Below are 16,340 nucleotides of genomic sequence, written 5' to 3'. Positions count from 1 at the left end.
ATCAGGAGGAATCTGCCCACATATTAGTAAAGTGAAACATCCAGTCTAGCATAGTTGTTGATGGTGCTTTGATCCTAAGCTGCTTGTACAAGGCATAACTGGGGTGGGCACTGTAAGGTATCCAGTTAAGCAGCCATGAGTTAAGCCCTCCCTCCTCCTTGGGAATCCTACATCCGATATCAGAGTAACAGATCAAGTACTGGCTGGTCCACTTCTGATCTAGCATCCTGCTAATGCATACGGGAAGTTGTCAGTTGATAGCCCAAGTATTTGGGTCGCTGTGACTCACATTGAAGACCCAGATGGAGTTCCAGAATCATGGATTTGGCTTGGCCCAGCTGTAGCTCTTTGGGGGCACATGAGGAATGAACTGACTGAGGGAACATTCTCTTCTTCCCCCTTTCTTTGTGTTTGCTTGTCTCCCTCTCTCTTTGTCACTATGCCTTTCAAGCAAATACATCTTTTTAAACAAAGAATCATTTTGAAGAGCTCATCAAGATGGCTGAATAAGAAATATCTGTACCCACCTCAGCCAGAAGTTTCAGAGTGAGGGAAGAACTGCATTTCCAGAAGATTGTTTGAGGAAACGCTGCAGTGAAGAAGTGACTTGGACTATAAACAACACGGAGACTCTGAAAATCATCAGAGAGAGAGAGAGAGAGAGAGAGAGAGAGAAACAAAGCACATGGCCACCTGCTGGCTGCAGCTGCTGCCCCCATTCCTGCTCTGGCTCCTGGCCAGGGGTTGCCATGTTGCCAGGGAAAGGGTTCCATATATAAAAATTAGGAACTGGGGGACTGAGGGAAAAGCTTCAGTGAGAAAACAACAAGATGTGTAAACAGCACAGAGACTCTGAAGGCCAAAACCCCTCAACAGTTTAGTTATAGAGCAAACATATCTCATAACTGTAAAGGTCAGATAGGACAAATCAACAGCCAGCCACACTGAATAGGGAAAAGCTGAAAGCATGTACCCTCAAATAATGGAACAAGACAAAGATGTCCACTGTCACTCCTTTTATTCAATACAGTGCTGGAAGTATGGCAAGAACAATTAGGGTGGAGGAAGAAAGAAAGAGAAAGAAGGAAAGAAAAGGAAGGAAAGAAAAAAGGAAGAAATGAAGAGAGAAAGTGAATCAAAACTGGAAAGGAGGAGGTCAGAATATATATGTTTGCAGGTGACATGATGTCATATATGGAAAATCCTAAATACTCCACCAAAAAGCTGTTAGAACTGAAAAATCAATTGAATAAAGTTGCAGTAAACAAAATCAGGAAACAAAAAAGTAGCACTTTTTATACACAAACATTGATCTATTTGAAAGAGATATCACAAAATAAGCCCCATTCACAGTAGTTAAAAATGAATAAAATATGTAGAAATAAATTTATTTAAAGAAGTGAAAAATCTCTACAGTGAAAATTATAAATCATTGCTGAAAGAATCCTTGCTCATGGATTGGAAGTATTAAAATCACTAAAATGTCTATACTGCCTAAAGCAATCTGAGGATTTAGTGTAATTCCTACCAAAATACCAATAGGATATTTTACAGGAGCAGGAAAAATCCCCAAATTCATATGGGATCACAAAAGACAGAATAACCAAAGTGATCCTTAGTGAAAAAAAATCTCAAGCTGGAAGCATCACAATGCCTGATCTCAAAGCATACTACAAAGCAATAGTAATTAAAACACCATGATACTGAAATAAAAACTGAGACAAAAATAACAAATGTTCGTGAGGATGGGCTGAAAGGGGAACTGTTACCCTCTTATATGGTGGGAATACAATTTGTGGAGCTGCTAACAGTATGACTATTTCTTATAAAAATTAGAAATGGAATGGCCATATTACCCAGCAATCCGACAACTTGCTATATGCCCAAAAGATGTGAATTCAGTGTACCAAAGAGATAGCTGTTTATCATGTTTATAGCAGCACTATTGATAAGAGTGAAAATATGGAATCAACCAAAGTGGCAATCATCAGATGAACAGATAAAGAAAATGTCACACACATATACACACGTACTGGACTATTAGTCATCTATAAGAAGAATGAGATCCTGCTATTTGCCTCAAAATGGATGGAAATGTAAAAGGTTATGTTGAGTGAAATAAGTTAGATAGAGGCTGGTGGTGTGGCCTAGCTGGTAAAGTTGCCACCTACAGTGCTGGCATCCCATATGGGTGCTGGTTCAAGTCCTGGCTGCTCCACTTCTGATTCAGCTCTCTGCTATGGCCTGGGAAAGCAGTAGAGAATGGCCCAAGTCCTTGGGCCTCTGTACTTTCATAGGAGACTAGAAGAAGCTCCTGGCTTCTGGCTTTGGATTGGCCTAGCTCTGGCCATTGTGGCCATTTGGGGAGTTAACCAGTGGACAGAAGATCCCCCCACCTTTCTGTCTCTGCCTCTCAGTAACTCTACCTTGCAGATAACAATAAATATTTTAAAAAATAAGCTAGATAGAGAAAGGCAAATACAACATGTTCTCCCTGATATGTGGAAGCTAAAATTAAAAAAATCAAAAAGGCATAGCTGGAAAAATCATATACATTGACCAATCAGAATCAGCATAGGATAAGTTAAGAAAATGTAAAGAGACAATCCTTACATATATTCCCAGTGTAAATGAACAACAAAACTAAAATATTATTGAAGACAAACAAGATATACTTCAGAGAGCCACTTTGCTTAGCACAGAAGCTAATAGCATCAAATCCATGGAGTTACTACTTAAGGATAAGGAAAATTAGAAGGACTAAAAGTTCTAAGACTGACATATATAAATACCAGTAAGTATTAGTAGGTAAAAAGTAGTGTTAGTTTTAGTTTTTTAGTCCTCATGTGGCAAGATTATAAAGGCACAACTATTTCATATACTGTCAATTTCTAAAATATCCTTGAAGAGTAACTTGGTCCCATTTACTATATCCCAGAAAATGATACGACAATAAACTTTTAGATATAAAATTCTTACATCTATATACAAGAAAACATTTATAAGTATGTTCATCTCATTGAAATGTTTATTGTAAAGCACACAATTAGAAACAATTTCTGTGTACAGTTCGGCCCATGCTTACTCAGACTTACCCTAATGGTAGAATTAGAAACGTTCCAGGGGATTCCAATTCGATCCCATCAAGGTGGCATGTACCAATGCCATCGCACTAGTCAAAGTAATCAGTTTTAGTTCATAATTGATCATAATGATAGGATTAAGTATCAAAGGGGTCACATAAACAAGACTAGTGTCTGCTAATACTAACTGATAGAATTAAAAAGGAGAGAATGATCCAACATGGGAAGCAGGATATATAGCAGACTCAGAATGGCAGATGTCCTAAACAGCACTCTCGCCTCAGAATCAGCCATTAAGGCATTCGAATCTGGCTAAAAAGAGTATTTTAGGCATGGAAAACCAAGACACTGTGGCAAAAAAAAAAAAAAAAAAAAAAAAAAAAAAAAAAAAAAGACCTAAATGAAAGATCTATGTGAATGAGATCCCAGCGGAAAGAACAGGCCATCAAAGAAGGAGGTACTTTCTTTGAAGGGAGGAGAGAACTTCCACTTTGACTATGACCTTGTCTAAATAAGATCGGAGTTGGTGAACACAAGAGGCTTCCATAGCCTTGGCAACTCATGACAAGAGCCTCGGGTGATTACTGACATCATATTGTTAAATCAACAACAGGAGTCACTGTGCACTCACTCCCCATGTAGGATCTCTGTCCTTAATGTGATGTACTATGTGAATTAACGGTATAACTAGTACTCAAACAGTACTTTATACTTTGTGTTTCTGTGTGGTTGCAAACTGTTGAAATCTTTACTTAGTACATACTAAATTTATTTTCTGTATATAAAGATAATTGAAAATGAATCTTGCTGAAGAATGGGATGGGAGAGGGAGTGAGAGGTGGCATGGTTACGGGTGGGAGGGAGGATATGGGGGGAAAAGCTGCTATAATCCAAAAGTTGTACTTTGGAAATTTATATTTATTAAATAAAAGTTAAAAAATGAAACAATCTCTGATGAAATGTGATGAGATATGGTTTATTTATACTGAACAAAACTATACATCAAATCTAAAAAGTAGCTTAGAGGCAGGTGTTTGGCATCCTAAATCAGAGTGCCTGGTTTCCGACTTCACTCCACTCTTGAAGGCAGCACCCAGCTGATACAGACCCTAGGGAGCAGTGGTGATGGATTGAGTGATTGAGACCTACCACCCATGAGAGAGACCTAGACTAAACTCTTGGCTTTGGGTTTTAGGCACAACTCAGGGACATTGCTGGCATTTAGGGAGTGAAACAGCAGATGGGAGTGTTTTCTCTCTCTCTCTCTCTCTGTGTCTCTCAAATAAATAAAAATTTTAAAAAGAATTATAAGTTGGATTTATTTGCAAAAGATATGTACAGTATGGTAACATTCATATACTTTAAAAATATGTAGAATAGCAATACAATTCATTTATTGATGTATACATATTTATTTATTTATTTTATTTTTGACAGGCAGAGTGGACAGTGAGAGAGAGAGACAGAGAGAAAGGTCTTCCTTTGCCGTTGGTTCATCCTCCAATGGCCGCCGTGGCCAGCGCGCTGCAGCTGGCGCACCATGCTGATCCGAAGCCAGGAGCCAGGTGCTTCTCCTGGTCTCCCATGCGGGTGCAGGGCCCAAGCACTTGGGCCATCCTCCACTGCACTCCTGGGCCATAGCAGAGAGCTGGCCTGGAAGAGGGGCAACCAGGACAGAATCTGGCACCCCGACCGGGACTAGAGCCAGGTGTGCCGGCACCGCTAGGCAGAGGATTAGCCTGTTGAGCCACGGCGCCCTCCAATGTATACATATATTTAGAAAAGGTATAAAACTATGTGATGTCTCATCAAACCCATGACTACAATCATCTCTGGAGAGAGAATTGGGTTATAAGATGATAGCACAGAACTATGCATGCTACTGTGTATTTAAAAATCTGATTCTTGGGGCTGATGCTGTAGCATAGCAGGTAAAGCCGTCACCTGCAGTGCCAGCATCCCATATGGATGCTGGTTTGAGTAGTCCCAGCTGCTCCACTTTCCATCCAGCTCTCTGTTAATGTGCCTGGGAAAGCAGCAGAAGATGGTCTAAGCCTTTGGACCCCTGCACGCACGTAAGAGAACTGGAAGAAGCTCCAGACTCCTGTCTTTGGATTGGCCCAGCTCCAGCCATTGCAGTCATTTATAGAGTGAACCAGAGGATGAAACACACACACACACACACACTCTCTCTCTTTCTCTCTCTCTCTCTCTCCCTCCCTCTGCCTCTCTGTAACATTGCCTTTCAAAAAAATAAATAAATAAATAAATAAATCTTTAAAAAACTGATTCTTGTTTAATACAATATCATTTGTAAATTCACTTTGGTAGTCTCATTGGTGTTTATATTGTTTTTTGGTTTTTATTCAAAAACAAATATAAAAATAAAAATAAAACCTCAATCACATGCTACTCTCTACAATATTTGCTAAACACTGCATTAATTCAAATTGTCGAATACTGTATAGTACAATTAAAGATACCAAAGCCCACAATATTTAGTTCATGCCCCCAAAAGCTCATGATATATAAGGAAAACACACACAGACACACACATACACGTGCACACACACACTTACAAAGGTAAGTATAAACACAGAAGTGCTTGCGAAGCAGGTAATGTTTTTTGTTAAGGAAAGGAAAATCAAGAAAAACTACAAGGAGAACAGAAAAATCTTTATTTAGATTGGTCACTTGGCAAGATTAGTTTTTACAGCAGGCAAATGCGGTTAAGCAAAGGGCAATAGCATGTGTAAAGGTGTGGAGATATAAAATAATTAGACAACCTTAATAACAGTTATTAAGTGTGATTGGGTCATATGGTTTATAGAGATAAATGGCAGGACTATAGACCTAGAACTTGGAGATAATTAGTAAAAGGCCTAATCCAGGTCACTTTCAGGGCTTGGAGTTCAGGGATGTATTTTAGTAAATATATATATATTGCTAATGATATGAAGGATAGATTGACCTAATGTGAGTCTGGAAGGAGGAACAAAAAATTCAGTTAGATGTCCGTGATGCATTACTAGATACTGGGCAGTATTTAGTGGAGTAACTTGTTGCCTACTCCAAATATAGCTTCCACATCTTACAAGTGAACTGAAGGTCAGAACTGGAAGGATTTACCAGTTGATGGCTGGTAACGACCTCAAAACAACCAGGAAAGTGAGCACAAAATTGCTTTTAACCCAATAGAGAAAGCTTTCTGTTGACCATCTCTTACTCATTAAAATGAATAGGTAAATATATAATCAACTCTCTAGGCAAAGAGGGTTTTATTTGTGACGCAAACCCAGATTTCTCAGATGGTTGTACTGTAAACAGGAGCCCTTTGTAACTGCACCCTTAAGACTACAGTGAACCTGCCAAAGGGTGGGTCCCATGGCTGGAAAAGTAACACAGACTGACTCCTCCACAGGAAAATTAGGGATTTGCAATAAACCACCAAGGACCTTGAAAGCACTTGTCTGAGAGACATTGGTACTTCTTGTAGTAACATTCTGCACCGAGATAGAATATTTTGGTTGCCTTCTCACCCACCCCACTCTTCCCCAAACTATACAGAGAACACTGCTCTGGATGTCAGAGGCCTTTGAGTTCGCCTTATTTACACCCATTCATCCCATGAGTTCTTTAGAAAACTGCTCCACTTCCCTGAATTCTAGGGCCCTCATCTGAAAGTACATTTTTTTTTTTCTCTCAACTAATTGAATCTTGGCGTTGCAGCACAGAATCTGATAATCACATTACCCAGTAGTTTCATTCAACTTGCTGATTCAGTGTTCTTTGACATCCCTTTCAGCAACTCAAACAAAGGGGCTGTTATTCTGGAGGTGTCTGAAAAGTGTTCTATACCTTCTACTTTTTGAGAGGGGTGCTGATTCAGTTGTGGCGACAGATCTTTAGAGGACTGCACACCGAACTCAGTAGTTCAGGCCCAATCTGATGTAGATGGATGTAGCCTAATTGACGCCAAAGAATTTGAGAGCTTTCCTCTGAGTGACTCTTCCAGTAGTGTGTGGGTGGATTCTCTGAACTTTTTGCATTGCTTAGGGCAGAATCTTCCCAGAGAACTCCTTCAAGAACAAGTTACAGGTGTGGCTGTCTCCTTGGGCTATTTTTATGTTTCTTATTTCTTTTTCAATCATCTGGTCTCATCAAAGAGTCTTCTTCTCTCTTATGATGGTTTGAAGGTCTTACCCATTTTCCGCATTAGATTTCTGTTAGTGAATTTAAAGTAAGGCTTGTATTTTTTTTTTCTTTTTTAAAGATTTATTTATTTATTTGAAAGTCAGAGTTACACGGGGAGAGAAAGAGAGGTAGAGAGAGGGCTTCCATCCACTGGTTCATTCCCCAATTGGCTGCAATGGTTGGAGCTGCATCGATCCAAAGCCAGGAGCCAGGAGCTTCTTCCGGGTCTCCCACATGGATGCAGGGGCCCCAAGGATTTGGGCCATCTTCCACAGCTTTCCCAGGCCATAGCAGAGAGCTGGATTGGAAGCAGAGCAGCTGGGACTTGAACCGGTGCCCATATGGAATGCTGGCACTGCGGGCAGTGGTTTTACCCACTACACCACAGCGCCGGCCCCAAGGCCTGTGGTTTTTTTTTTTTTTTTTTTGACAGGCAGAATTAGACAGTGAGAGAGAGAGACCCATGACCTGTAATCTGGAGGTCCTTTCAGATGCAGGCATTGTGGCACAGTGGGTTAAGCCGCCACTTGAGATGTCCACATACCATATCCTATTGCCCAGGATCAAATTCACCTCTGTTTCTGAACAGCTCTCTGCTAATGCACCTAGGAGGCAGCAGATGTTAGACCAAATACTTGAGTGACTGCCAACCCTAGGGAGACTTGGATGGAGTTCTGGGCTCCTGTCTTTGGCCTGGACGAGTTCCAGCTGGTTTTGGGCACTGGGAGAGTGAACCAGTGGATGGATTCTCTCTTTCTCTCTCTCTCTTTCTCTCTCTCTCTTTCTCTTTCTCTCTTTCTCTTTTTCTCTTTCTCTTTCTCTTTTTCTCTTTCTCTTTCTCTCTTTCTCTCTCTCTCTTTCTTTCTCTTTCTCTCTCTTTTTCTCTTTCTCTTTCTCTTTTTCTCTTTCTCTCTTTCTCTCTCTCTCTTTCTCTTTCTCTCTTTCTCTTTTTCTCTTTCTCTTTCTCTTTTTCTCTTTCTCTTTCTCTTTTTCTCTTTCTCTTTCTCTCTTTTTCTCTTTCTCTTTTCCTTCTCTCTCTCTCTCTCTCTCTCTCTCTCTCTCTCTCTCTAGTAAATAAAAATAAATTAACTTGAAAAAACTTATTTCAAAGCCAATATCTTAATTCTTCCAAGGGCTTTCAGTTCTGTACTTAGGAGATGGAAGGCAGAAAAAGGTGGTGGAAGAAGGAGGTGGAAAAAGCTGTCACAAAGTCTTTTTTTATTAATTGTGGAAATTTATGTAAAATATTTGCTTTCCAACATCTTCAAATCATTTATAATTAAAATCAAAGAAAATATCTAATTATAACAATTGTTGTGACGGTCACTTGAGGGAGAGGATTCATGTAAGAGAACTTGGAGTAAAGGAGGTATGTAGTACACTAGCTCAAATTACTGTATTGTTCAGTACAATCAACCAAGGAAAAAACACTGCTGCATCCGAGTAGCCACCTTAAACTTCAGAGCTGAAATTTTATGAGTTATTTTTTCAGTTTTATTTGTGAGATAAAGATTATTGTTATATTTAATAGAGTACATTATGTGGGAATAGCATAGAACAGGAGGTGGGGCGCTAGTCTAACTTTCTCATTTACAAATCTTCTCTTCAACTGGCAGTAGCATTATTAACTGCTCTCATGCATCACAAGCTTTATACCTTTCTCTTTCTACTGAGTTTGTTAAGGAAAAGCCAATCTTGATTCCTCTGTGTTCATTCCTTTGTAACCAAACATAGCTAGAGAAGAACATGGGCTTACTTTAGATTTACAAATTACAGGGCCAGTGCTGTAGGCTAAGCCTCTGCCTGCAGTGCCAGCAACCCATATGGGTGCTAGTTCATATCCTGGCTGCTCATTTTCTGATCCAGCTCCCTGCTAATGTTCCTGGGAAAGCAACAGAAGACAGTCAAGTGCTTGGGCCCCTGCACCCATGTGGGAGACCTAGATGAAGTTCTTGGCTTTGATCTGGCCCAGCCCTGATCACTGAACCCTTTGGGGAATAAACCACAGGATGTAAGACTGCTCTTTTTCTGCCTCTGTCTCTCCCTTTCTGGAACTCTGCCATCCAAATAAATATATGAATCTTAAAAAAAAATATTTAGGGGCCAGCACTGTGGCGCATTGGTTTAAAGCCCTGGCCTGAAGCGCTGGCATCCCATATGGGCACCAGTTCTAGTCCTGGCTGCTCCTCTTCCGATCCAGCTCTCTGCTGTGGCCCAAGTCCTTGGGCCGCTGCACCCACATAAAAGACCCAGAGGAAGCTCCTGGCTCCTGACTTTGAATCAGCTCAACTCTGGCCATTACAGCCATTTGGGGAGTGAACCAGCAGATGGAAGACCTCTCTCTGTCTCTACCTCTCTCTGTAACACTGTCTTTCAAGTAAATAACAATAAATCTTTTTTAAAAAAAGTTTACAGCTCATTTATAATTTGCTACAAAGACCTCAGATGTAACCTCAGGGTTACTAAAAAATGTGAATAAGTCCTAGGAGTCAATGCCACCTCCTCCTCTCATTTCTCCTATCTGAAACACTTCCTACTGAAAGCATATGACTTTCATTTTTATATTCACCTGAAAAATATAACTGATTAGAATAGAGCTTTATCATCTGCCCTCCAACAGAGTATAGCTGAGCTCCATCAGAATTTATATTCTGTGTTGCTTTTTCCATTAAAGTGATGAGCTAGTTCCATTCCTGTTTAAGGTCAGAGTTTTCATTTGTGTACTGAAATCTATTTCTTCTCAAGGACTTTACTGCTACCTCATAAATTTGACACTTCCAACAAGAATCATTCCTATCAACGTAAACCTGGTAAAATATATTTTATCTTTAAAAAACACCTTGTAGGCTTCATATTTTATGTCCTTCAGCAAGCAGTCTGTACATGCTACCTCTTACCTGTTATTCAGTTCTAAACACACTGTAATCAGAAACACATCCCACTGTTACACAGAAACCACTTATCAAGGTCACAAACAAGCTTGAAGAAACAAATCCAAAAAATAGTTATCAGTCTAAATGTTTTTTTAACTTAGAATCAGCACTATCAGAGTTGACTATTTCTGTTTTCTTCTTTTGATTCTCAATACTTTCTTAGTTAGAAAAAAATCTTAAGCTTATAAAGGACATTATCCTACATTCAAACTGGAATAGAGATGTTTCTCAATAAAATTATAGATGTAGATTTTTGGGTAGGCCATGATATTTGATCAGGTTTGCCAGAAATACAGAGTTTAAAGAAGTTATAATGAGAAAAACACATCAGGTTTAGTTAAAAGAGATTGAAAACATGCAAAAGGAAAACTAATCCCTTTGGGTCCTCAAATTTCTATGGGCAAGCAATAGGCTAAGGGAACTACCCAGCTGCTAGCACAGACTGTTGCATAGACCCTATGAGTTGATGCATCCTTGCTGAAAGGAATCTCAGAGGGTGGAGTTGAAACAAAGAACACTGGGTTAATTAACAACTCTGATTGAATTGGAAACATTGGATTAAAGAACTTAATTAAAAACATTCTCTTAGTGATGCCAGCAAGACCAGACTACAAAAGAGAAGTCCCCCATAAGTATTCCTCATAGCAATAACAATTTGGCAGCTTTTTGTAAGCTTTGGAATCCAAGTAGAAGGATGCAAAGCCCTAGATTGGAAAGCATTGTTTAAAGAAAGCAGGTCCACATCCAGGTGACAGGTTTACTGATTATGGCACAGGTTATGGTACTATAATCCCTCTGGAGACTCAGCTACAACTATATTAGGCCTTGGACCTGCTACCAGAATTTTCTGCAAAGAGGCCTGGGAGGAATTATGCCTCAGGTGACCTGCCTGTCAACATTAGTCTTGGCAATGGACCCAAAAGAGACCTAGTAACTCAGCATTACCCCCTCCCCCACCATCACCACACAGTAGTTTGAGAGGAGTCCCGACTCACCAGATGCCATGCCTATCTGTGGCCTCAAAGGTGGGCATGCAGATCTGTCTCAGTTAGGGATGCTAATAGAGTGCTGAGACTCAGTTCCAGCCACCCCTGCCATCCATGGTTTCAGGCCTGGCCTACCTGCACAAGAATCTACTCAGTGACCTAGTGGAAGCTCACGCAGGGACCCCCCAAGGGAACTGTACCTGTCTGAACCCCTGGTGACAGTCCAGTTATTTACCATCTGTAGACTCTGTTGTGGACTCTTGTCCACAAGACCTACTGATCATGGTCTTGGAGCCAATCCAGTCTTTAGGTAAAAAGTATTGTTTTATTTTGTTTTTCCTGAATGTAAGCATTTATCATTATAAATTCCCCTCTTTAAACAATGTTTACTTTACTGTATCTTATATGTTTTGATATGCTGTGTTTACTCCCCAAATAACCATTAACCTCCATGGTTGGGTCAGGCTGAAGTCAGGAGCCAGGAACCCAATATGCACCTTCAGCATGGTTTGCTGTGCCATCATCTGTTGACTCTTAGGTACGTGTTAGCAGGACACTGGATCAGAGTTGGAGCGAAACTCAAACCAAGGCACTAGATATGTGATGCAGGCTGTCCTAAGCAGTGTCTTAACCACTGTGCCAAACTACTGCCTCTCACATTATTTTTAAAATTGATTGTTGTGTAGTGTAGGAAGAATGTGTGAGAACTATGGAGAAGACAAAGAAATCCTGAACACATACATAGTGAGCAGTCCAGTATTGGTACAGTCTTGGATGTTTTGAGGTAGTTATGTTCCATTCCATTTTCCTTCCTTCCTTCCTTCTTTCTTTTCCTCTTCTGTCCTACCTTCCTTACCTTTATTCTTCCCTTTCTTTCTTCTTAAGTATATCTCGTAATTTATCACACATTTATTGGATATCAACTCTCAAACCCTCCCAGTGCCAAATGAACCCTTCTCCATCAGTGAAAGTCTTTAAACAGAAGGTCAAGACTTAACCACACCGAGCATCTGCTGGTGGGTTTGTCATATAGGATTAGATGTCCCACAAAACTACTGATCTTAGGCTAATTTGTGCAACTTTTGAAAAAAAAATGTTTATGCCTTTTACAGGTAGAGAGAGAGAGAGAGAGAGAGGAAGAGAGAGAGAGAGAGAGAGAGAGAGAGAGAGAGAGAGAGAGAGAAATGAATGTCTTTTATCTGCTGGTTCACTCCACAAACGTCTGCAACAGCCAAGACTGGGCCAGGCCAAAGCCTGGAATTCCATCTGGTCTCCTATGTGCATAGCAGGGACCCAGGTAGTTCAGTTATTGTCTGCTGCCTTCCCAGGTTGTGTAAAAGCAGGAAACTGGGTTAGAAGTGCAGATGGAACTTAAACTCAGACATTCCGATGTGGGATGCATTCATCCTGAGAAGTAGCTTAACCCATTGTGCCACAATGCTTGCACCTGTGTAGCACTTAGAAATAGATTTCTAGAACCCAGTTCTTACTATTAAAATTAGGAATACTGAAAATAGAAGAAGCATGTTTCACAGAGAAAAAAAAATCTCTATTTTCTAAAATTTTACCATTGAATCCTGATACAGAAAATCCACAGACATTGACTAAGTAGAAATGTATTAAAAGACAACAACGTTTTTCTAATATGAATATACAATTAAAATAATTTTAAATGTAAGTTTTATATGAAGCACTTATAAGTATTGTCATCATTGTCTGCTTAATTTCAGCTCCTCTGGAATGTGACATAAGTCTTTGTTAGGATATTTCAAATGCAGAGAAAATAGTAAGAATAATCATGAGAGGAAAAAAAGAAGTGTACAGCAATACCTTCCATGCCTAAGTTCAGAGCTTTGGTCCAATAATATTAAGTACTTTAGCTAAGAGATCTGAGTTGGGGATAAATTGATTTTACTCCATTTTACCCTAAGTCTGAGTTACTACAAACTGTTGATAACAAAATGAAAAGAAGTGAGAAAATAAAAGTAGATCAGCCCAAACCCATTCCTACTATGACAAAGAGTATGTGTGTTGTGAGCAGCACTGAGTGGCATTATCATTGGTATTTATGAACACTGGCTGAGTTAGGCATTTTAATCTTGACCTTCAAAATTTAGGAACCTTTTAAAACAGAAGAATAAAACTATTGTTTGGATGTTGTTTTAAACAACTGCTCATTTTCTAAAAGCTCAGGTCAATCATTAGCTTATGTTTAATAAAAACAAGAAAAACATGTTGTTCCTTCAGAGCCAGAGAAAAGATCATTTTGGAATTCAGAATATTGGGACAGGAGGCATTTTTCAATTTATCAGTTTAAATCTCTCATTCAACATATGTCTACCCTGTATTCTGGAGGGTTAAGTGATGAAGTATCATTAGCAGAAATGGAGCTTTTTCTTCCAAATTTCAGTCTGGTCATTTCCCTTTAAAGTAAGACCTGGGCCAACTAGAAGTCTATGCACTATTTCTACTTGTAAGATTAAAGAACAAGTGGTGTAAGTGTATAAATATCTCCTGACTACTTTTCAAATGTTAAAGTGTGTGAGTATCTCGGTCTATTATACTTAATACAGGGCATCTTTTCATTATCTCTACATGCAACACTAATGAGTATATTTCTTCATAAATTTTGCATTTCTTCCTGAACTAGAGCTAAGGAAAATTTTTTTCCTGGAACAACAGGAAACAGCGCATGTTCTATTCATTGCTTCACACCAGCACCAGCCTTGTAATTCCATTTCTGATTTAGTCTGGACAGGTCCAGATTAGTTACTACATGACTAGCTCAGGCAGTCTTTCATAATCAAAATTGATTGGCAAATGGAAATAATTTTGGCTCAAGCTATGTTTTCCTGTGCTATTATAAATTGCCAAGTTTAGAGGGTAGTGAGAGTTAGACAACTGCACATTTCTGAACCTTCACAGAATTGTAAAGTGATACACTATAGTAGAACAAAAAAAAAGGCTCTCAGGATCATTTATTCCTGTGTTTTTGTAGAAAGGATCAGACTTTTGGTTGTATTTTTCCCCTACTAGTTGAAATATCAGTATTTTTGGAAAAATTAAGTAAAAAGTCATTGCTGAAAAAATATTCGACATTAGGCCCCATGGTTTATTAGATCTAGAAGACACAGAATTTCTCTGTCGCAATGCACTGAAATGGTTTTAGACATTTGCTCTTAATATCTGCACTCATTTCATCTCATATCAGTAGCAAAATTTTTAATAACTGGCCCCAGTCTGGGTGCATGTTAGATAGCACTGATAATGATCATGACTTCATTTTATATTAGCAACCCTGAGACAACTTGGGGGAAATTGGCTCACCTAGGTTCACAGAGGCTCAACTTTTGTATAAATTCCAAAGCACTTCAATGTTGATTTTCTTGATAATTTATTCAGATGCTATTTTGATGGATTAAAAATGCTTAGAAAAATAGTTAATGTAAGCTTTATGTTGTATTCAAAAGCTGGAGTATTAGTTTTACTGAATAATTAACTTGAATATAATTACTTAAACATCTGATTTTACCTAAGAGCTCCGAATGTATAAGTCCATGTAATTCATGCATTTCTTTTTTTCTTTCCTTTATGCATGCAGACTGATGGTCAAACTGGTGACAATATTTTGGCCTCCTAATGAAATAGACTTCCTATCTAACACTGGTAATTGTGGTGTGTCATTAAGTATTCACAGAAGAAGATTAAAAAAGAAATGGCACGAGTATTTTGGTATAGTTGATAAGCCACCTCTTGGGACCCACACATCCTATATTGGAGTGGTGTGCCTTATTACAGTCCTGACTACTCCATGCTCCCAATCCACCCAAGATGAACATCTGTTAATGCACCTGGGAGGTGTTCCTGTCGCCCAAGTGGCTTTGGCTGGCCTAACCCTGGCTGTTGTGGGCATTTGGAGAGTGAACCAGTGGATGGAAAATATCTTTTCCTTGTCTCTGCCTCTCTGTCACTCTTTTTTTTTTTTTTTTTGGACAGATAGTTAGACAGTGAGAGAGAGAGACAGAAAGGTCTTCCTTCCATTGGTTCACCCCACAAATGGCCACTACGGCCAGAGCTACGCCGATCCAAAGCCAAGAGCCAGGTGCTTCTTCCTGGTCTCCTACGTGGGTGCAGGGGCCCAAGCACTTGGGCCATTCTCCACTGCCTTCCCAGGCCATAGAAGAGAGCTGGATTGGAAGAGGAGCAACTGGGACTAGAACGTGGCACCCATATGGGGTGCTGGCGCTGCAGGCGGAGGATTAACCAAGTGAGCTACAGCGCCAGCCCCAACTCTGATTTTCAAATGAATAAACAAATAATCATCACCATCATCAAAACAAACCATTCCATATATAGGTCTGCATAAGTTGAATTTCCTAATTCTCATCTCGGTTTACACATTACTATTAAGTTAGAAAAAATTAACAATATTGAACAAATTTTACCATGTTCATTAAAACTGAAAATACCGTAAAATATATTCAGTTTCTAACTTATCAATGCATTAATTCCATAGTATCCAAACCACTAAGTAGATTTATTTTATATGTAAAATATTTGAATTATAAACACAGAGAACTTTAGAACCTTACCATTGCTATTAGCAATATGCTAATTTTAAAAATGTGAACAGTAGTGGGCATTTAGGCTAGCAATGAAGATGCCCGTGTCCCACACCGGAGTATCTTGGCTCCAACTGCTGATTCCAGCTTTCTGCCAGTATAGATACTGAGAGCAGCAGTGATAGCTCAAGTATTTGGGTTCCTGCTTCCCATTTCCCAGCTCCAACTCCATCTCCAGCCCAGCCCAGGCTTTTATGGGCAATGAACCAGTGGATGGGATCTTTCTCTCTCTCTCTCTCTCTCTCTCTCTCTCTCTCTCTCTCCCTCTCTCATTCTCCCTCTCAAATAAAAGAATAATTTTATTTTCAGCTTACTTAATAATCATACAGTTAACCCTATACTAAGTAAGGGCTGTAAACAATCATCAAATCTCAAAATATCTGTTTAACTCCAACACATTACATTTCAGGTACTCTATTAGTTATATTGGATCAGGGAAAACATATGGTATCTATCTTTTTGGGAAATACTTATTTCACTAAGTATAATGGTTTCTAGTTGTGCCCATCTTGTTGCAAATGA

Source organism: Lepus europaeus, chromosome 2 (assembly GCF_033115175.1).
Source record: "Lepus europaeus isolate LE1 chromosome 2, mLepTim1.pri, whole genome shotgun sequence".
Taxonomy (NCBI): domain Eukaryota; kingdom Metazoa; phylum Chordata; class Mammalia; order Lagomorpha; family Leporidae; genus Lepus; species Lepus europaeus.
The sequence above is the reverse complement of the archived record's forward strand: the minus strand, read 5'-3'. Positions refer to the sequence as shown.